Source organism: Barbatula barbatula, assembly GCF_947034865.1.
Source record: "Barbatula barbatula genome assembly, chromosome: 24".
NCBI lineage: Eukaryota > Metazoa > Chordata > Actinopteri > Cypriniformes > Nemacheilidae > Barbatula > Barbatula barbatula.
In genome coordinates, this window is record NC_136787.1 from 13,710,133 (window position 1) to 13,732,371 (window position 22,239).

General features: G+C 37.5%; 1 protein-coding gene across 1 annotated transcript in view; it reads right to left on the reverse strand.

Moving 5' to 3' along the window:
* Positions 1-22,239, reverse strand: part of opcml (opioid binding protein/cell adhesion molecule-like) — a gene marked incomplete at both ends in the record, with an annotated part of 74,757 nt that overhangs the window by 49,768 nt on the left and 2,750 nt on the right. The gene's annotated exons all lie outside the window — the stretch shown is intronic.

Below are 22,239 nucleotides of genomic sequence, written 5' to 3' on the forward strand. Positions count from 1 at the left end.
TGTAAAGTGTAATGAGACATCCAATGATACAGTAACATCATACAGTAATTTCATTTTATATTGTTACATATTTTGCAATTCATTTTACAATCAGAGTGCTAAAAGCTAAGGAGAAAACAAATCTTGGTTTGCACTTAGCAGGTACATTAAGGGCTGAAATACATCAAATGGAGTTATTTTAAATTATCATGTTAAAACTGACTCTGCCTTTTTTTTGTTGCAAGCTATAAATGCTACAAAATGAGATTTGTAAACTCTGTGACAATTCGTCTCACACATTCCTGAAAAACAGAATTCCTGCGTCAGGATGCTTGTTGAAATAAACATTCAGAATAATCTGCATGCACAGAGAAACATAACTGTCAAAATGTAGCCCAATACATAACCCAACATCTTTCCCAAAGGAGAAACCATGTTACATTTCAAACCATGAAATACCATGCTACATTTTTGTTTCAGCGTTTTAGAGATGTCAGCCAAATATAAAAAAGTGCAAAAGCATTAATATTTGATTTGCTCAGCAACAGATGAGCAGGTCTAAAGCGCAGTTGCTCGATTCTCTATTTCAGAAATGAAGTTCTCAAAATGATGCTGTTTATAAAGAGGAGGCACTCATGATGAAGAGAAGGAATCAGGATGCATGACAATTGCAGTCAACATACAGAACCTCTTAACTGTGCAAATTTAGCAAACAAATCTAAAAATTCCCCTTCCCCTTTAATAACTGCAAAGTTTAGACTTATTTAACAACTGAATAGCATGCAAAGGTAGCTTGCATACATAATATTTCATCTAATGCGATTTTGCAATTTCTACACCTGTGTTACAGTCATTGCGTCATTTACGGAATATGTAACGTTACTGCTCAAGCGCGAGTCATACGCAAACATCCAAACGAATCCGTTTAGAGCATGTTAATATAAAAAAGGCATGATACAGTAGTGCGTAGAAAGACGCATTCTTTGTGAATGGTCGGTCACAGCGCAAAAGTGAAAAGGAATCCCGCTGAAACAGAATGTTAATACACTGTAACCAAAATAAAACCAAATTGGCTATTTCCTTAAAGAACAGTTTGGTGCTATTGTAAGAGATTTTGTAAGAGCTCTGTGGCAGAAATAATAAAATTTAGTGTTTTACTTAGCCAGAAGCAGCCATCTGTAAATACACAAACTCACTGTCCCTGGAGACCGATTCATTCATTCTCCTCTTCACAAGAAGTTTTCTATAACAGAAAATTCAGATCTGAATGGAAAATATCCTGATTCAGAATGTCAATTTAAGTCATTGTATTTTTAGCTAATCGTTTGAATTCTATCTTTTAGTTTAGTGTAATACCAAGAAGTCACAATAAGAATTGTGAGGAATAAGGAAATAAGGAAAAAAGCAATAAGGAAAAATAAGGAAAAAAGCAATAGGTCTAATGTAAAGTACACTGTGTAACTCGCAGGAGAACAAGATTGCAAATCATGAGAAGCATTAACTTTAAACCTGCACTCAGAAGACAGTGGCTGCTGGAGCATTACGGGTTTGCAGTGGCCTGCCCTTGCTCCTGTGCTAATTTTACAAGATAGCTATCCCAGGGCAGACGAATGAGGGCAGTGCAGTCCGCGAACAATAACATCATTGACCTCCTTAGATCTCCTGGCAATAAAGTCCCATTCAGAACGCTTGCTAAAATCCATAATTTCACAGCAAAGTGCATCATCACAGCACTTCAAATCTTTCATTATCTAACGGCTAGCGGCGACAGAGGTACGCCATTGACAAAGAAACCATTTAACAGCACACCTGCCTAGCAGTTAGTAGTATTGTTAGGAAACACAGAGGATTATAAAACGTAACAACACTGCTACAGAGTGCTTTATGGCACGAGTGTGAATAAAGTTGTATCCCAGCGTAGATGACTAAAATATAGTGTGCGATAATAGAAGATGTGTTTCTGCTAAAAAAACTATGTTGAAATACCCAAGTCTGTAACGTTGATAAGGGAGATCACCATTGTGAGAAGCTTTCAACCATCTGTCACTTTGACAGTCGGGTCAGGGGGCGTCCACTTAAGACTTCATCATCCTGCCTGCTTCAGACAAGCATACTCGCTTCAATTAATAACATGTTGTAGTGCTTTGTTTCTGCTGTTTGATTTCCATTAGCCGTGCTGCTACTTGTTTAGAGCTCAAACAAACATGTACATCTACAAAAAGTACTTGCAGTAATGGAAAAGTAAAGTGGGTTATTCCAGTATTGAATGATATTTATTATTTGTCTGTCACAGATAAACGGGACTATGGGATTGTGTCTTCGTATTGAACTAATTTACCTGAAGCTTTATCAGTGTTACAAACTGTCAATTTCAGTTCCAACCAGTTGTCAGAAGATTAAAGACCTCTCAATACATTGACACTCTATGCTTCCAAGACAATCCAAACACGCAAAAACCTGTACACTTTATATGTAAATAGCCACAAACGACAGCCTGTTGTTAACTTAATATCTGACTTCAAAGCAATAAAACAAGACTCGATCCAACATGTGTGGCTGAATTTAGTCTTTTCATTAGCACTTTGTTGTTTTTATAGACCTTTTTAGTTGAGGTTGCGCCAGATGCACTACCTGCTGACTTCAAACTAGCAGGGCAAAAAGAAAGAGAAGAGTTTCTATGTTAGTTTAATGCCTCAGGTTATGATCAATGGCTTTCCTAATAAGGGCAGATAGCTGATATTGAATTCTTGAGTTGGAATGCTCTGATTGACAGCTTTGTCCTATGCTTTAATTAAGTACAAACAAATAACTTCTCAGAGCTCCGCAGGCATTAACACTCTTTTTTAAGGCTGCAAAGGTGTTTCCTGGGTGATGACTGTAATTTGCTGTTTATATACATAATCTAAAATTAAACCATTTAACTGCTTGGAGAAATCTGTTCCTTTGGATATCAGAGTAAACAGTGTGTTGTTAGTGGATCTAAAAGGAGAAATGTGTAAGATTAAGGAGTATCTATTGACAGAAATCCAGAATAATAGAGGTGTGTAATGAAGCTTACGTAATGAAGCTAATTGCTAATGAGCTATTTCTATCGACATACACCGCGGGTGCCCATACATGGATTACACCATATTGTTTCTACAGTAGCCCTAAACGGACAGACTTGAAATGAACATTTTAGCACCATTTTGAAAACTACACCTAGAACTTCTTTACAATCAATGTAGAACTCAACGGCATACTGTATATACAGCGTGCATCTGCTTGTACGGAGTTGCACTTCCGGGATGTCAGTCAAAACGCTTGTGACATGAAAAATTCGGGCCCTGTGCGAGTTGTGTCCGTTTAAGACCCAATTTAGTGGGTAGTTGTAATGCCTGATCACAAAGTTGTTATCGCGATATGTTGTTAAATGGCTAATCTAAGCCGTGATAGCATATCACAAATAGTAATGTAATTTTGTAAGAATTGCAATCCGGCACTTAAAAGAGCATCCGGCATCCAAACCAAATGCGTCAAAGTGCTCTCGTGAACACGCACCATAGACTGACAAGACAGGAGAATATATCTATTCAAATCTTTATTTTGGTTTGTTTTTCCCTCATAAAGTATTCTCGTGGCTTAAAATATGTTTTATTGAGCCACGATGAGTGGATGGACCAATTTAAAGATGTCTTTAGTATTTTTATGGACCTTGACAACAACTATAACCATGATGTCTCTTAGGAGGCGTGGAGATCTCTCGGATGTCACCTAAAATATCTTTATTTGTGTTCCGAAGCCGCCGGGAGGTTTTAAAACATGTTGTACGTCATGTTGGTGCATAAAAAATAACACAATTTTGATTTTGAAGTGAACGTTTCCTTTAATGCCAACACATGGACATTAGAATTGTATAATATGGAGTACTTCAAATAAACATACACAATATAAATGTAAATTAATTACTTCAATATAATTAATTCTGGTAATAGCTCCTTATATAAACAAAAGCTGAACTAACATTTTCAACTGTGAAAAAAATATTGTAATTGTCACTAAATATGTAGAATAACTAAGGCAATAGAAGAAATATCCAAGTGAATTCTAGTGAACCTTGTTGGTAATTTCTTGTTTTTTAGTCATTTATTTTTCCACAAGCTGATAAGCAGCCTTATTATTTCTGTGTATTACTCAATTTACATCACTTACAGTACAATAGGCCAAATAATTATGATCGCACACAGATGTGTTGCTTGTAAATTATGCAAGGAAACTTCACTTGGTATTTAAATAACTTGACATCGAGAGACAGACAATTACACATAAAGCTGTCATTTATATCTCTAATAAACATAAAAAATGCAATAGCTTCACACCCCACTGCCTAGCGTTGTATTTGTTCATCAAGGTCCAAATTAAAACGTGACAAATTTTCACATTCAGTTAAAACACACAATGTTGCATGTTCTCCCCCAAACTACACAAGAAAAGAAATGCTGTCTTAGAAATGTCTTGTTTTCTCAGGCAGAAACCATGGCTTCTGGCTTGGCTAAAGTCTGCCACCCTTCATTTGCTCTGGCTGAGCTGAAATGGCTTTTCTTTAGGGGATAGATAAATCACACCACACATCTCCAGGTGTGCATAGGCACACACCAGCAGCCCCATTTAGATCAGCACTATAGGGAAGTTTGTGGCGTACAAAGCGCTCAGCTATCCGTGTGACAGCTCATCACAGCACTTCTGAATTATATGGATGCTTCACTCATGACAACAACAGTAAAATGCCTGATGTCATTCCCAGGCATGATTCTAAAAGATGCTCCAGATGTGACAAATGTATTTTTGCCACCTGCTTCTACCTTTTGCTGACCTCCGACTCAATAAAAGCACGATCGCAGAACTAAAATGTAAAGTTGCCATGGAAATATTATCCTCCCTCAGCATTCACAGATGTTGTGAATTAATAGTCAGAGAGACATTTGGGTTTCATTAACTTGAAGCTTCTGTTAGACAGTGCAGCAAAATACATTTAATCACTATTCCATAGAATCAAGAGTTGATGGATTTAACCATTACTTTACATTAGGAAGCAAATCAAAGTTTATTTAAATGGCTTCATTAGGAGAGAGAGAGAGAGAGATAGGGAAAAGTAACACTCTGGCTAGACAGATGTTATTATGACACATTTCATTCTCAAGTGGAAGGACGTGGAAAAAGGACCCAGGGATTTGTTGTGTGTAGGTAAAATTAGTTTGAAACTTTACAGTGAAAAAGACCGGAAAAGCCAACACCAGCAGCATCCATTTCATAATCTTCATTTATTCACTTTATTTAGTGCATCCTTAAACACAATAATATTCCGGATAATACTTTTTCCAATATATTAGGAGAACATAAATCATTTTATAGCTACAAAATGTACATATTGAAGTAGTCAAGCTAAAGGCAAGTTTCTATTTATCCATCTATGGCACGGAACTGCGAACACAATGACATGATTGTCTCTTTATTTCAAAAAGCTTTATTTATCCATCAAACCTCTCTATATTGTTTAATAGAGATCTACAGCACTGCTGCTGTCCCCAGTGGTATAGTGTTGTGCAGCTTTGTTCCAAATAAAATGACACATTCTTAAGAAATGGATTCTGGAGCCAAGTGTCAAAGCAGGGAACCACACGCCACGTCTAATGCTGTACAAAACGTCTCCTACCGTTTCTGGTACCACGCTCCGGGCAAAAGCAGAAAGGAGCTACGCTTTCCACTGTTTCAATGCGCAGGAATAAAAACTCTTTCTCCCACATTTATATAACTTCATAGAATAGCCTTTAGTGGGAAAAGTGAGAAACAATGATGCTGCTATGTGGGCGCACGTCCACAAATGACTGTGCTTCACTGTGACTGTGTTGTGTGAGAGAAAGAGAGTGAGCGAAAGATGGAGGGGAGTGTGAAAAGCAGGGAAGAGAAGACAAAAAAAGAAAGACAGAAGGAGAATTGAGTCGAAGTGAAATTTGATTTGTTGATGAACTACTTCATCTAAACAGGATAGCAAAGCTGACTAGACCAGACTGCATGCTGGTTACATTACCAGACAGATCACATCTCACCACGGATTCCCAAAACAACTCCAGCAGACCAAAAATTAAGCAGCGACATTATTAATAGCCTATTTCAATTTCAATGCAAATAAAGACGTGCACTTAAAGCGAGCAAAACAAAAACATTTGATCAATGATGGTATATTACACTAGCGCACACACCATAGATCACCAATTAAAACACTGGAATGTTTGGAAATCTGCACCGGTTTATCTCGAAACGCGTTACTTTTTTAAACCTCACGCCATGGGAAACTCACATTTACTTCTCAAAAACACAAATACATAATCACAAATAAACAGACTTACTTCAAGACGGCATTTTCGCCCTGTCTGACAGTGATGTTGTCCATTAAATAAGAGTCTCCGCTTCTCGCTGGCAGTCCTGCGGGAACAAGGAACAGCAGTCTTAGCGCCACAACAACCAGGCATCTCCACGGCATCACAAAATAACCCGTTATGCCCATTTCTTCCGTCAGGAAACTCAAAACGTATGACTCGAAACGTCTGCAACGACGGACCGTTTAACAGAAACCGTAAATATGTAAGAGTTTCTCTCAGTCCACTTGGTTTTTCGTCTTTAAAGATCTCCAGACGTGTTACTTTTCTCAGTTCCCCTTAGATGCTCCTTCAATATTCCTCAAAAGTTCGTGGGAAACGTTTCTGGTGCGTCTTCAGAAACACTGAGGTGATGCGCCTTGCGAGGCACGCGTATGTCGTTCGCTCTCTCGGAGATGCGCGCGCTCTTAAAGATGCTTCAGCCTCGTTCTGGGCTTCGTCTTTTTCTAATGTAGTTTACTGAAAGCGACAAACACGCCGCAACTGAGAGAGGACGCTCGGTGCGCGGACGCCGAGGTGCTGAAACGGGTCTGTGTGAGAGGCGGAAAGCAAACAGTCCTGGAGACGGAGAGAACGGGCGGCGCGCGTGCGGTGGTGCTCTCGCGCTCGAAAAGGTGAGAGAAACTGACTGCCAATCAGTTCGCGCATCTTCTCTCAGGGTGAGCGCGTGTGGGAAAGACGCAGGCACGCGGCGCACAGTGAGGATAACGCGATGAATGAAATACACACTTTCTCGTGGTGGTCAGCATTGCTAGCAAACAATACAAATATTAGCAGCATTTTATTGGATGCAAGCCATCACACTGTTGATATTAGCTTTACAATACACAGCTAACTTTAGTAAATCTGTACATGGGTCAAATGTGACGCAAGTAGATTTTTAGTTTTGAGGTCAAAATTATTAGATAAACTGATTACAGGTGTCGACTATCATGAAAACTGTGCTTTAGATTATAAGATTAACTATTAGATTACTTGCATGTGATGCAATGCATATGTTTTGTTTTGAGGTCAAAATTATTAGATAAACTGATTACAGGTTTCGACTATCATGAAAACTGTGCTTTAGATTATTAGATTAACTATTAGATTACTTGCATGTGATGCAAGTAGATGCATATTTTTAGTTTTGAGTTCAAAATTATTAGATAAACTGATTACAGGTTTCGACTATCATGAAAACTGTGCTTTAGATTATAAGATTAACTATTAGATTACTTGCATGTGATGCAAGTAGATGCATATTTTTAGTTTTGAGTTCAAAATTATTAGATAAACTGATTACAGGTTTCGACTATCATGAAAACTGTGCTTTAGATTATTAGATTAACTATTAGATTACTTGCATGTGATGCAATGCATATTTTTAGTTTTGAGGCCAAAATTATTAGATAAACTGATTACAGGTTTCGACTATCATGAAAACTTTGCTTTAGATTATTAGATTAACTATTAGATTACTTGCATGTGATGCAATGCATATGTTTTGTTTTGAGGTCAAAATTATTAGATAAACTGATTACAGGTTTCGACTATCATGAAAACTGTGCTTTAGATTATTAGATTAACTATTAGATTACTTGCATGTGATGGAAGTAGATGCATATGTTTTGTTTTGTCGTTAAAATTATTAGATCAATTGATTACAGGTTTCGACTAAAACATGAAAACTGTGCTTTAGATTATTAGATTAACTATTAGATTACTTGCATGTGATGCAAGTAGATGCATATTTTTAGTTTTGAGTTAAAAATTATTAGATAAACTGATTACAGGTTTCGACTATCATGAAAACTGTGCTTTAGATTATTAGATTAACTATTAGATTACTTGCATGTGATGCAATGCATATTTTTTGTTTGGAGGTCAAAATTATTAGATAAACTGATTACAGGTTTCGACTAAAACATGAAAACTGTGCTTTAGATTATTAGATTAACTATTAGATTCCTTGCATGTGATGCAATGCATATTTTTTGTTTTGAGGTCAAAATTATTAGATAAACTGATTACAGGTTTCGACTAAAACATGAAAACTGTGCTTTAGATTATTAGATTAACTATTAGATTACTTGCATGTGATGCAATGCATATTTTTTGTTTTGAGGTCAAAATTATTAGATAAACTGATTACAGGTTTCGACTATCATGAAAACTGTGCTTTAGATTATTAGATTAACTATTAGATTACTTGCATGTGATGCAATGCATATGTTTTGTTTTGAGGTCAAAATTATTAGATAAACTGATTACAGGTTTCGACTATCATGAAAACTTTGCTTTAGATTATTAGATTAACTATTAGATTACTTGCATGTTATGGAAGTAGATGCATATGTTTTGTTTTGTCGTCAAAATTATTAGATCAATTGATTACAGGTTTCGACTAAAACATGAAAACTGTGCTTTAGATTATTAGATTAACTATTAGATTACTTGCATGTGATGCAAGTAGATGCATATTTTTGGTTTTGAGGTCAAAATTATTAGATAAACTGATTATAGGTTTCTACTAAAACATGAAAACTGTGCTTTGAGATCACAAAGCATTGCACATGAACCAAAGAAAACAAAATAACATGTGATGCTTTAGGATTGACACATTAATCATATGTTATTACAAGGCTTTTTGGAATGCTTCATTCTGATTGGCCATTCACGACATTTGCAGGTTCCTTATTCCCAGATAACTTCTTAAAACTTATAACACACGAATCAGCAAATCATTTTGACAGGTTTTTTTAAACAAATGAAATATAAATATGTCTTTTAATAACATATATGACATTATATTTATACAAATGATTAAACCAAATTGCCTGTTCGTGACATTTCAACCTGGTTTCTTAACTTAAATCCGAACGTAAACGACTTGTCCTCACGGAAGGTTGCATCCGGTTAATAATAGAGCTAATAAAATATTTCAAATTCACATTTCATGTCTATTTTCTTCTCATGTGGCAAGTTGCCGCGTAATAAGTGGGATAATGTACAAGCAGTCGGCTGTTATTGCAAAATAAGTCCCTTCAGCGAGATCTCACTGCCGGGTCTTATTTCTGAGATAACAACTGGCTGCCTATATATTATCTCTTACATAATGATCTGCTGATTTTAGGTTTTCACAACATTATAGAAATGCTTGGCATAATGATTTGCTAAGCAGTTATAGGATAGATCTGTAAATGAAAGCCCTGCACTGAACTATTAAAAGTGAATGTGGATATTATAGCTCAGATAATTTAGTCTTGCAGAATTATGACTTTTGATTGCAGAAAATTCTGAGTAGTAAGACTTATTAATGCTATTTCCCCCAAAAGTGTATTACCGTCCATATACTTTCATTCCTATTCAGGAAAGCATTCAAAAGGTAAATTCACTGTAAGAATTGAAAGAATACGACTGTTTCCTCATTCACAATTGATCGTTACCTTAAAGGAATGACGATGAATTCCAACTGGAAGTTTGCTATGAGATAAGATTTAATTAAAAATATACGTCCTCATGTGATGCTATACCTGGTCCTTGCGACGTTGCTTTGATTCAATTGCTTTTTAATTAAAAACTCGGCTGACCTAAGCAAATCACAAATCCGTTTAGCTAATTAGTAGTGTGAATCCGCAGCTCATGTGTTGAACAAGATACCCTTGATTTAATAATTCTAAAGAGAAAAACAGAAATCTTCTGACCGCATCACCCCAGCTGATTGGCTGACCGATGTATTGGGAATACCTTTTGACCCTCTCAGCAACTTCTATGAGTCCGCTATCTTTAGTTAAACATTATATACAGATGTACATGTACACAGTGAAATTAGCAGTGTAGAAATTGCAGCGTTAAATGGTTGTATTTTTAGTGAATTGTTAATGACCCACACATTGTTATCTGCAGCCACTGTGTTACAATAGGCCATTGGGTAAATAAATGCTCAGACATGGATCGTAGGGGTGCAAAATTCATACCCATGATGATCAAATATACCCATACTTTGCCCTGCTGTAAATGAAAGGTCTTCCACAGACCTGCACAGCAAGCATCTCTACTCATTGAAATGAAAGAGCCGTCCATTCTGCTCACCGAGCTTGCTAATATTAACAAACAAAGATCACATGAACAAATGAAAAAAGAAGAAAAGCACAGGCTGTAAACTACTAAACGGGAAGCTGCTGACTTCTGCAAAGCTTTGAGGTTCTGACAGGCACAAAATGGGTCACGTAGGCTACTGTTTGTGATATAACTGCAGTCACTTTCAATCACCTCCTGTTTTCTTCTGCTGTAGTTCTGTTACTTGAAGATGTGATTATCTAGAATTACATATCCATCACTACAGATCCAGACATCCAACTGCCTATACATCACATCCCTCCATACCACTAACTCACTTAAATTTGTGTCTTCAATTTATACATTTTAAACTGCAAACATATCAATAGATATAGTAGTGACTTTCAGTGCCACAAATCTTACCCATAATGTTCCTGTTAAAGACCAGACAGATAGTATTAACTCTGTATTTCGAACCATATTAGTTTGGTAGGACACCTCCAGTCTAAATGCACTCTGGCATGTCATATCTTCCTCATTATCTCTTAATTTTCATCAAATTGAAAGATACTTTCTATATGTGAACTGCAAATGTCCACATTTAACCTTAAGGTCAAAAGCAATTTGGGATAGAAAAATAGGATATTAGCATGTCATTTCAACAACTAAATCTCAGTCAAATGCAGATCGAGACCCTACCGGGTTGGAAACTGTCCGGAAGACTTTGCCACTGTGTTCAAAGTAAATGCATTTCACTTTAACTTTTCAATCAAAATCTGGCTCCAGTGGAGCCATTCCTGCCAGAAAAAATTAATTCAGCTTTATGCATCGGAGTGAGAGCCAAAAATCACTCAGGTTGAGGAAAGCATTCTTAGATATGTTGAAAATGTCAATTATCAATTCAAATGATTATGCAAATGATTTGGAGGAAGACGACTGAGTTGTCCGACATATCTGACATCCAATCTAGGGCTGGCATTTAGAGTCACTCAAAATGTATTCATGCATGCTCGCTTTCTTACTGACGCTTGATGTTAATGTTCCAGACTGCACAGAGAAACATAATCAATGTGTCAAATAAATTCCTGATAAAAACAGGAAAATAAGTGACTTTTACACTTGCATGTGTTTTATGTGTTTGTCTATGTACTGGATCACCAAAATCACAACTGTACTCGTTCTTAAAGCACTGGCGCCTAACTCATTGAATACAATTTATATTATTGAAAACCTACTCATTATTTACTCAACCTGTACGCCAACAACGCCAAGGTCATGGGTTCGATCCCAGGGGATTGCACATAATCAGAAATAAATGTATAGTACAATGCAATGTAAGTCGCTTTGGATAAAAGCGTCTGCCAAATGCATAAATGTAGATGTAAGACAGAATGTTATAGTGACTAACAGCATCAAGATGCGCTCACATACTACACTTTTCATTTCACTGACTGGAAAATTCAAGCTTGTGCGAAGTTTCGCACTTCCCTGTATTCCAAATGTTTAAGTTTGGTGAACTCTGACCTGCGGATTTGTGAAGATATGTGACTAGTAGAAAATCGGTACATCGCTGTGTGACCTTTCTCTACCGAAAAGCAAAAATGGGAGAAGCAGCATCCAAAGAATATTTTCATGGTTAAAGCCTAGTATGAACACACAATTAGTCCCCATTTACACTACTTATCTTATGGGGCAAAACGTGCAGTGTCAATATTCTCTTCAAAGATGTTTTTCTCCTCCACAAAGGGTAAATGATAAAATGTAAATTTTTGGTGAACAAACCCCCTAACTGAACTTTTGAAATCCCTTCTGCCAGTAGAGGAAAAGTTGGTCTTTAGCTTGCTCTTTAAACTTTAGCCCTAATTATGAATACCATCAGTAACCTCAGCAGCTGTTGCAGAAATTATTAGCATAATTTTGTAATGTTTGTTCCCATATCCATAAAAGTCCCCCCAAAAAAGTATTTGCTGTTAAACAATGTCACTGGAGCACCACCCACTGAATACAATATTAATAATGTCTTTATTGCTATATCGATATATGTCTTTGTAAGGTTTATTAAAGGTTATCTGTTCAGTAGCAGCAAATACGAACATGAGCAAACTTGCTGTGCTTGTATTGGCAATAACCAAACCTGCAATAATACAGAGGAAAAGGTAGGATGTAACCTACACTTGGCATTGTGTGTCATGCAGCTTTCTCAAAAAAATAATCCTTTAAAAAGTATCTGTGCAAAAAAGAATCCCCCGTTTGACCTTTGTTAGGACCAAAACAGAAGCAAAGCTCACAAAACCTATTCATTAGTGTCACAAAGTTCAGACAAGTAACAAAGACTAATTCAGAACTCTTTGATCCCAGAATGCACCAGTCATGCTTGTCACACTTCATCAGTTTGGCTGCCTCCTTTTTCCAAGTTTAATCTTAAGATCACTGGAGACCACATGAAAAAAAGAAGTGCTGATATGGAGCTGTTGCCTAATTTGCTTTATTTGAACGGAAAGGAGTGTGCCATTTTGTTCCAAACAATGAAATATAACGTGACTAGCAGTCGTCAAAAGCACAATAAAAGCACAAAATATCCTATATATTGTGTGCTATATTTGAAACATTCTGGTGTAAGAGGAGCTTTCCCTCACGTCACAGCCCTCAATTCTAATACATGTTGATTATTTTACATTTTGAATAATGTAATTGGATGTTCATCGATTATACCAATGTACAACTATTCCGGTATCCTTAGAAAAGAATGTCGTTTTTTAAACTAGTCTGTGGCATTTATAATAAAAGCTCTTCACCTCTCTGTAGACCAGACTGCAATAAAAAAACCTTTCCAAAATCTTTCTCTTTTGACCTTAAAGTCCCTGACTCAAGGTTATGTTTAGAGGATGCGCAACACCACCATTATCTCCATCTTGGAAATCTGTTTGAACAGAATGGAGTGCTTTCCCAGAGGAGAGCTGCTAACCTCGTACTGAACTTTGAAGTTCTCCTCTCATGTGATAACATTTCTGCTAAACTAACACCGAGCATTACGTCCTTGGAATAAATTTATCTTTGTTTCATTGAAAAACAAGGGAAAGAACATGGTGGTATTTTGCGTCCTGTTTGAAGGTTGTTCCTTCACATTTCAAAGCAATGTAAAATTCATCAAATCACAGACGTTCCAAAGCAGTTTGATGCATGTTCTCTGTTGAGCTTCATCTAGTACCTTTCATTCCTTTTGAGTAAACCGCAGTTTGCTTAAGGCAAAAACCAGATAACACAGATGTTGTGTTGTCATGTCTTTTAGATTTAAGCATCAAAATGACTGAAACATGAGCTTATTACGGTGCTCTGCTTCATGCTTCAACACATTCCCGTGTATATATTGAAATTTTAAAATCCTGCAATGTGAGTAAGCGGATATTCACCTCCTGAGAACTATTGATGATAACAACAAACCAGTGTGTGCGCAGAAAAACAATAAGGTTGTCTGGTGCTTTGAAAACATGCTCTGCAACTTCGATTGAGGTGTGGAATTGTTTGCTGAAATAAATAAAAACCTCTAATATTGCTTACAACCTGCAGCCTTGAATGCCAAAGCAAGAACACAAAAGTTAATCTCTCTCCATACAGGCACATCTGTCTCCACATATTTGTGTAGTTTTGTGAAAATAATAATGCACTATCTTTGCTACTATTTTATATCAAAGCTATAGGAAAACCCCAACAAACAGTCACTTCGTCGAAGAAGGGTTTTGAAACACAGTGGCCCAATGTTTTAATAGGTTTTAAGGGACATCCTCTCCCGCAGTGATACAATGCAATAATGAACTCTGCTGAGCGGAGTTTGACCAAAGGTTGGTAAATTACAGGGCAATTCAAAGACCCGACGCATCCATCCAGCCGGCACACACGTGCATTCCTACTGCTTAAAAATAGCAGCCTCCACTATCACTCATACAGTCTGCTGTAGTCAGTCAGGAATTAATTTGAGTCCTGACCCTGAAGCAACTGGACTAGATATGATGACAAATCTCATACAGGGAGCGGCTCATGGCCTGCCCATTTTTATCTGTCACACAGTTGTGTCGGCATAGCAGGAATCCCCATAGAAGTACCGGGGGGGTCTGTAGCCATTTGTAGTTTGTTTGCTAATAGACAAGTGTCGAGGAGTGAAGGCTTCAAAGGCATTCATCGAGCACACATTTAAGCCAAATCAATGAAGTGATCATGTAGAGGTACAATTAATGAGTAATGAAATAGCAGATTTGTAATACTTTATCCCTCACAGAAGATTAACTTGTTTTCTCTTTAGTTATTTTCAGTCATTACCAGAGAGAGGGCTCTCAACGCTCAATAAGCTAACACATATTAAAGTCTACAGTGTTGTTTTTGGTTAGTTATGATGAAAACAACATAGAGGCGGTGGTCAACTAAAGCTATTCTTTTTATTGCCTAGGCACCACTACATGTCATTCATTTGTACCCATAAAGAATGAGCTCTATTTGTTTGTTTCTGAAACTGAAACACTTGCCTTTTGATGTAATACCATTCTAGGTCCAAGCCTCCACTCATTTCAAGTCAATCTCAAGTCATTTCAAGTTTATATGCATTATTTATTCATATCACAGGTTAAAGGAGCAATGTGCAGTCCCCAAAGGATTTTGCGAATATTGTTTGTGATTTCTGCGGCCAAAAAGGCTTAATTCAGCAGCTGCTTTATTCAAGACACACTTTTGAAGACACAGTTGCATTTCTGTCAGTAGATCCTCCACAATATTACATACTGTGCCTTTAAAGCTAGTACACTAAAGACTCCAGGCTCGCAACATCCCCAGCACCAATATTTGAATGAATTATTATTTTGTATATTAGTATTGTTTGTTGGTTACCTTTGGCATCTGAGAGTTTGGACCGAGAAGCGGTGTTGTGTGATTAACCAGTGGATAACAATTTCTCTGACCGATGGCAGATGGGGGAGGTCAAGAAATCAGAGTATCAGAGTACGTGCAATCCCTGGGATAAAACCCATGACCATGGCGTTGCAAGCGCCATGCTCTACGACTGAGCTACAGGAAAGCTTTTGTAAATTATAGGTCAGAAAAATGTATATATCCATGTTATAAACAGTTTTGTTTCATATAAAGAATAGATTATATACTGTAGGATGAGTAAAGTGACTCAATGACATGTGGTGTTTTCTGTAAATGCAAGGCAAAAACAGAAAATAATTCCATTGCCACAAGGACACAATCATTTATATATTGTTAAAGTTATAAAAATACAGGTTTGGGTTCAACTGCACCTCCGTTTTTGGCACATGTGGTGAAAAAATAATAATTTTGAATCCCTTTTATAGAACTTTAGACACGCTTCTATATAAGATGAAAGAAAGCTACACCAAAGGAGGAGAAAGAACAGCAAGACAACATAAATTGATGTGAGCACAGCTGTTCCTTACTGAAAACAATAGCCATAACTGGAGTAGCCATAACTAGATCCAGCATGAGCCCCATCTCAACACGCTTTAATGATTGATGGATGTTTGGATGCGAGAAGCCTCCTCAATATGTTGACCCAGAAGTTTTCACACAGTTTTTTTGAACCCCGAAACGGGTGAGATTACAGAAGAGCATAAATAAAATGACCATGGACTTTGGAAGACAGTTTTAATAGCCATTTGGAACATGTGGAACATTGTGCAATACTGCATTTCTCGCAAAGACATCCTTTTCCCCATTTACAATTACACGTACTGCTAGCTGTCATCATAGATTAAAACACAAAGATCTGTATTATTTGCGAAGTCACAGGCGCATTTCACACCGCAAGCTTGCGCTTAAATATGTAATATCTCATTAGTGTAAAATATACAAGTAACAACCAACCTTAATGATTTTCAGTTTTTCTAGGTGTATAATTATTGAAACTGCTGTGGAGACTTTTCAAATTAATCCTCGTTGGCTATAATTGGACTCATTGTGCTGAGCAGTAATTGTGAGCTGATATCATGCATTTAAATGCTGCCGATTCAAAGTGATTTTTGTTTTGCATGATACCGAATTGACTTCCTATTCCCTAATGGACATTTCAACGCAATAATCAAGAAGCCTTGTATGTTAACTGATTGTATCTTGTTTGACCTTGTCTCATTAGTGAACACAATTGAATTCAAAATAGTTTGTTTACTGGTTACACAAAGTGTAAAACGTGGGGAATTTGGTTTCTGATTGCGAGGTAATAACACTAAATAAAAATCGATCAGGCATAATTTGCATTGATTGATGTTATGAATCAATAAACATCATGTGCCATAATTTTTCTGTTTTGACTGCAAAAATACTGGTTGATATTGCGCAAGATATATCAACGTCAATGTGACTGAAACACACAACAAAATGTGGTGTTGACTGTTGCCGTCACAGCTGGTTAGGACAGAAACTCACTGCCACTTTGTCATGTCTACAGATGGTAATCATAAATATTTTAATGATTCTGTTTATGGGGGATTACAGTCCAATTCCATTCATTTGTGAAATATTTTAAGAATACTTGGTTCTAAGTATTCTAAAAAACAACCTATGTTTTTAGAATAATCTCTGTTCTGAGTATCTCTAAAATGTTATTTTAATGCAATTTCAAAAATGTACAAATTAATTTCTTCTGCGGAACACAAAAGAAGATATTTTGAAGAACCGTACAACGCTGGCCCCAATGAATTAGATTGTATGGAGACAAAAGCCCATTCTGAGACATTTCTCAGAATATATGACTAGTTCTGCCATGAAACTCTAGACGGCACAGTCCTAAGTCTTACCAATCTGACATAATACCTACAACATGGCGAAGGGATTGGTTCCCTCCATACCAGCAGCCTATGAGCTTGCTGCTCTACGTTTAAATCTCTGCTAGTGATTGTTGCAGCAGTGCAGTGCGTTTCAGAACCCTCCTCCTTCCCCAGTTCCACCTGTATAGATCTGCTATAAGGTGACCACGTAAGCATGGGTTTATTCATATGTTATATGTGCAGCAGCAGCATTGCTTATATGCACACAGCAGCATGTTGTGGATGTATTGGCAGTAGCAAGTCTCCTTAATTGCTCCACCGCAGCAGCAGCAGCGTAGCAGATCTATTCCGCCAAGACCAAATACATTTATGTGTCATGCACACTACCATGCTCAACCCTCAGAGAGTTATCATAACAGAACTTCTTCTCAGTTCTACAGACGTAAGAGTCATATCATTTTTTGGAAGACATGAGTAAATAATTACATTATTTTTTGGGGGGGACTTATCGCTTAAAAAAATATAATACAGAAACAATTGTCAGTTCATTTCACATTGTTATGTTGGAAGTAATAACTGAAGGTTCAGTGAACAAGTCAAGAACTGCTCCGACTGAGTGAGTCACAGTGAGTCAATGGTTCAAACAGATAACTCATGAGTTAAGAGTCTCATCCAAAAATAGTCACCAATCCTACACCAGAGAATATTTCGCAGCATGCAACAAGGACAAAATGTATTTTCCAATATACTTTCAAAACCCCAGGTATTAATAATGAGGACTTGAGAAATGACAAAAAAAGTGGAGCAATAGATATTCACAGAGCTCATCCATTCAGCCACACAGAATTAGATTACACCTGAAAGCAGCAGATTAAATATCATAAAACAAAAAAGCCTGTAGGAACGGTGGAAAATAGACCGTTGTTGGACTTTCTCATGTGGCGTTGTTCAGAGAAAATTAGTTGTATAGCAAATAACCTGTTGAAAGGAAGTCTGAGCCCAACAATGCAATATTCTCTGGAAAAGTGACTTTCATTTATATTAGGCTTGACAAATTGGAAAGTGCTTGACGGGCTCCCTTGATCTTCATTGACTTTCATCAAAGGTTGCAGACTGCGGTGTAAGACTAGGGATTACTTTGGAGTGTTTGGAGGCTTTGGTCTTAAATTAGTCATGGCTTAGAAAGCAACGATTCTACCACCGATTTAAAGTTCACTTGCTTTACATCCACATAACATTAAAAGCTTTGCAGTGTGTTTTGGTTGCACATACCTGAACAAAAAAAGCCAAGTCTGCAGGCGGTAAATTAATTAAACTAGAAAAATATTCGCGGGTGAAAATTGCTGTTCATCTCGCGAGGGAAGTTCAATATATTACTAAGAGATGCAGCACAAAAGGAGTGAGTGATGCACAGACAAAAAAAAAACGCACCGTACCCTCCTTTTAAATATCTTGCGAGGAGGAAGAGTGCAAAAATAACATATTGACAAAACTCAACTGTTCTCTTCTAGTGTGAGTGATGTTGTTTTCACACTGTGCAGAAATGCACTATTGATCAGTAAAGCCCACTACATTTACCATCATTTTTCTACCACGGCACGCTGCGGAGAAAAATCACTCCGGCTTCCAGACCCACTTAACTTGCCCTTTTGAGGCAGAACACTGTAAGTAAACGGTATAGGCTGTAAGGACCGCTCTTGCCCCGACCCGGCAGTGCCGCCCACCCTAATGGACGCCGTTTGACCGCTAGTGCATGGAATTGGTTCCTTTTATCATTAGCAGGATAAGAAATCTGTGACTACAAAACAAGCAATATGTTGAAAATGAACAAACGCGTCATTAGAAGACTACGTTTACAAAGAAAGCTTTGTCGGCTGGTATTGGTTCTTGATCTTCAAAGAGAAGGAAAATAAACAACTTGAAACCACAATAGTGGCATAAATGTTTATGACTTTAATATTCAAAAGAAAAAGGCAACGCTCAACAATGTAGAACCACATCATTGTGATATTCACAGACACAAAGCATTTTCCTTTTTCAAGTATTAACTAATTAGCAGTTACACATCTGGTTTAGAGACTGAGAAGCGAAAGTTATTTCACCTCCAACTTAATGTAATATCACACTTCATGCCCGTTTCCCCCACACGGCCAGAAAAACGCCTTTCATTTTCACTTCTTCAAACCCGTGCAGCCTCATGGCAGCACACAGCCCCTTTGCTCCAGCATGACATCCAGACTAATAAGCGAAATCTGTCCTCACTGGAGCATGCGCCACGGCAGCCAGAGGAAGAGCAGATACAGACCGTATCAAGAAAAATAATCCCCGGCTAACTACAGCGAGAACCCTGTAGAATTACACCTTCGCTGCAGACAGCTGGCAAGATTACCAGAGAGACCGCGGATCTTCGCCAGACCCATCTCATCCAATCACGACGCTGAGTTTGATGCAACAAGGGGACGGCCAGAAACAACGTGTCAGAGGCAAGCGAGCCGGTTTCTTGCTGACAGGCTGGGACACAATCTGCAGTACTGATCATCCATGTGTAATTTTTGCTGAATAGACTAATGATTGAGAGATCAGCTCTTGTCGATACGATTCAGATGCTGCCAGTAAAGGTAAATCTAGACATGCCCGGGACAGGTATTCATTGGAGGCTTATTGTAAAAACAAAATACAATTCTTTGTGTTTATTGGCTTGAGGAAGTGACTTAATGCATCTTATTTAGTTTACTGCTCAGCAGACCAACTTGCTTGAGCACCACTTTTATTTATCCTGCAGGGTATTTTCGTTTTTTGGATTTTGAAGTTGTTTATAGAGGCATTTACATTTGAATCGGGATGGAGGAGTCATATCAAACGGAGTCGGATTAGATGTGTCCTTATTTAACTTCTTGCAAAAACGCCTGTTTAAGTGGAAAACGCAAAAATAGCACTTCTGTCATCAATCATCAACAATATCACATCCCTTTTTCTATTTGATTTTTTTCACCATTGTGTCACTTGTAGACTTTGAAGAATTCTTTTTTAAGATGAGGCTTCAGCACACTGTAATGTGAATGCATTTTGATGACTGCTGCCAAAAACACAAGAGATAGAATAAAGGAAAGAAAAGATCTCGTAAGGAAGAGTAAATGAGAATACAGCCAATTAAAAAACCTCAGCACCTGAGCCAGACTTTTACTGGAAGCCCTTCGATATAAAATTGAACATTATACAAAGAAAGCACGAGTACGCAAATATAATAGTGTTTTATATAATACCATTTTAGTATTCTTCATTTAAATATGAAACACACAGGGCTCCATGGGTGGCATTTCGACAACAAAACCACAATGAAAATCTAACTTTGAGATAGATTGTTTATAATCTCACTATAAATTAAATCTTTGACATGACATTCCCAAGTCAATATCAAAGGAATGCAAGGTTATATTTTCATAGATTGTTCTTTCAATTTTTTAGGATGCCTTTATGTAGAAACAGTACAAAAAAATGACGCTTTTTAGGTTTCACAGACTGGGTCCCCATTATCATATTTGTTTTCACCTTTGTAAACTGTACATACACGAAACAAACTTTATAAATCCAAAATGAATGCATAAATCTGAATGGCTGTGTGCATATAAAGAAAGCTGCACATATAACATATATGAATAAACCCCCATAGCTTACATGATCACCTTGTAGCAGATCTATACAAGTGGAGCTGGGGAAGGAGGGGGGTTTCTGAAACGCGCTGCACTGTTACAAAGATCACTTATTTTTGGGCTTTAGTGTCCGCACCCTTGAACATTGAATTGGATTAAAGTGCCAACAAATTAACAAAAAATAAACTTCCTCAGTTTCTCAATCCCCAGACATCTTTTCTTTGTTAGATTTTTTGTAGAAATAAATGTCAAACTTTAGCTCTATAAGATTTCATTATTCTACACCTGGCCTTGCTTTTTCATTTGAATGTCAATGAGGATTTTGGAGATCAATGAAAATGTTGAGTTATGAAACCAAAAGCCTCCACATTGATCAGTACTGTGCAAGAACAAAAAACTGCAATTCTTCAATCTAGTCTTGAAGACTTTGAACTGCACAAACTAGTGAGATGTTGCCCTCTGATGTTATCTACCAGTCAATATGTTGTCTACAGAGGCGGATAAGCCAACACCAGATAAGATGTCTGTATCTGAAAGAATCAAACACTCAAGACAGTGACCCACCAACGGTTTGTGACAGCTCAAGGTCACTAAAAATTATTGTTGTGTATTAAACCTCTAAATAAATTAATCTTTCACGCCTTTAATTTACTTTACAAAAGAGAACATGCATAAGAAAGATGCTTTATAGTTCATACAATGAACAAAAACATAAATTAAATGCCATGTTTTGTTTTTGCAAACAAAGGCTCACGTTCACATTAAGTTATCAAAATTATAGGTTGTCAAGCCTTTGTTTTGAGGCAAAGAAGGACATCTCAAACCGCAGATTTGTACATGATATGTTGTGACCTATTTTTGATGTATCTCTCGCAGCATGCTTTCATTCTACACAAGCTTTTGCTTTTTGGAGAAGAAATTTTTCAGTTCAAGTGATGAGTCATCAACCTATTCACTAAGCTGACAGCGGAAAGCTCTCTCTCTCTCTCTCTCTCTCTTCCTCCCTCTCTCTCCCTCTCTTCAAGCCGTTTGGTTTTTTATTCATGGCTCTGGTTTTGCTGGAAAACCCGGCAGTGCTGAAACGACACCTCCATAGCTTAGGGTGTTCTGTAAGCCTCTTCCAGGGACTGGCGCATCCCAGCAGCCCTCTCTCATCAGAAACACGAGCGTGTGCCACAGATAAGTCATGCTCCTCTGCGATTATGTCGTAAACACCGTTTCTCCCCCTCAGCCACTGAGATCCTCCTCTCCTCCTGGTTTCCATGCCGTGGGTCTCTTTGCTTCCATACAGATTTTAATTGCTTGGCAATAAAAAAAGAAGAACCCAGCAGCTGAGACTCTCTCTCTCGCCGAGCGTTTGTGGATACCGAGGCCGCCGGGAGG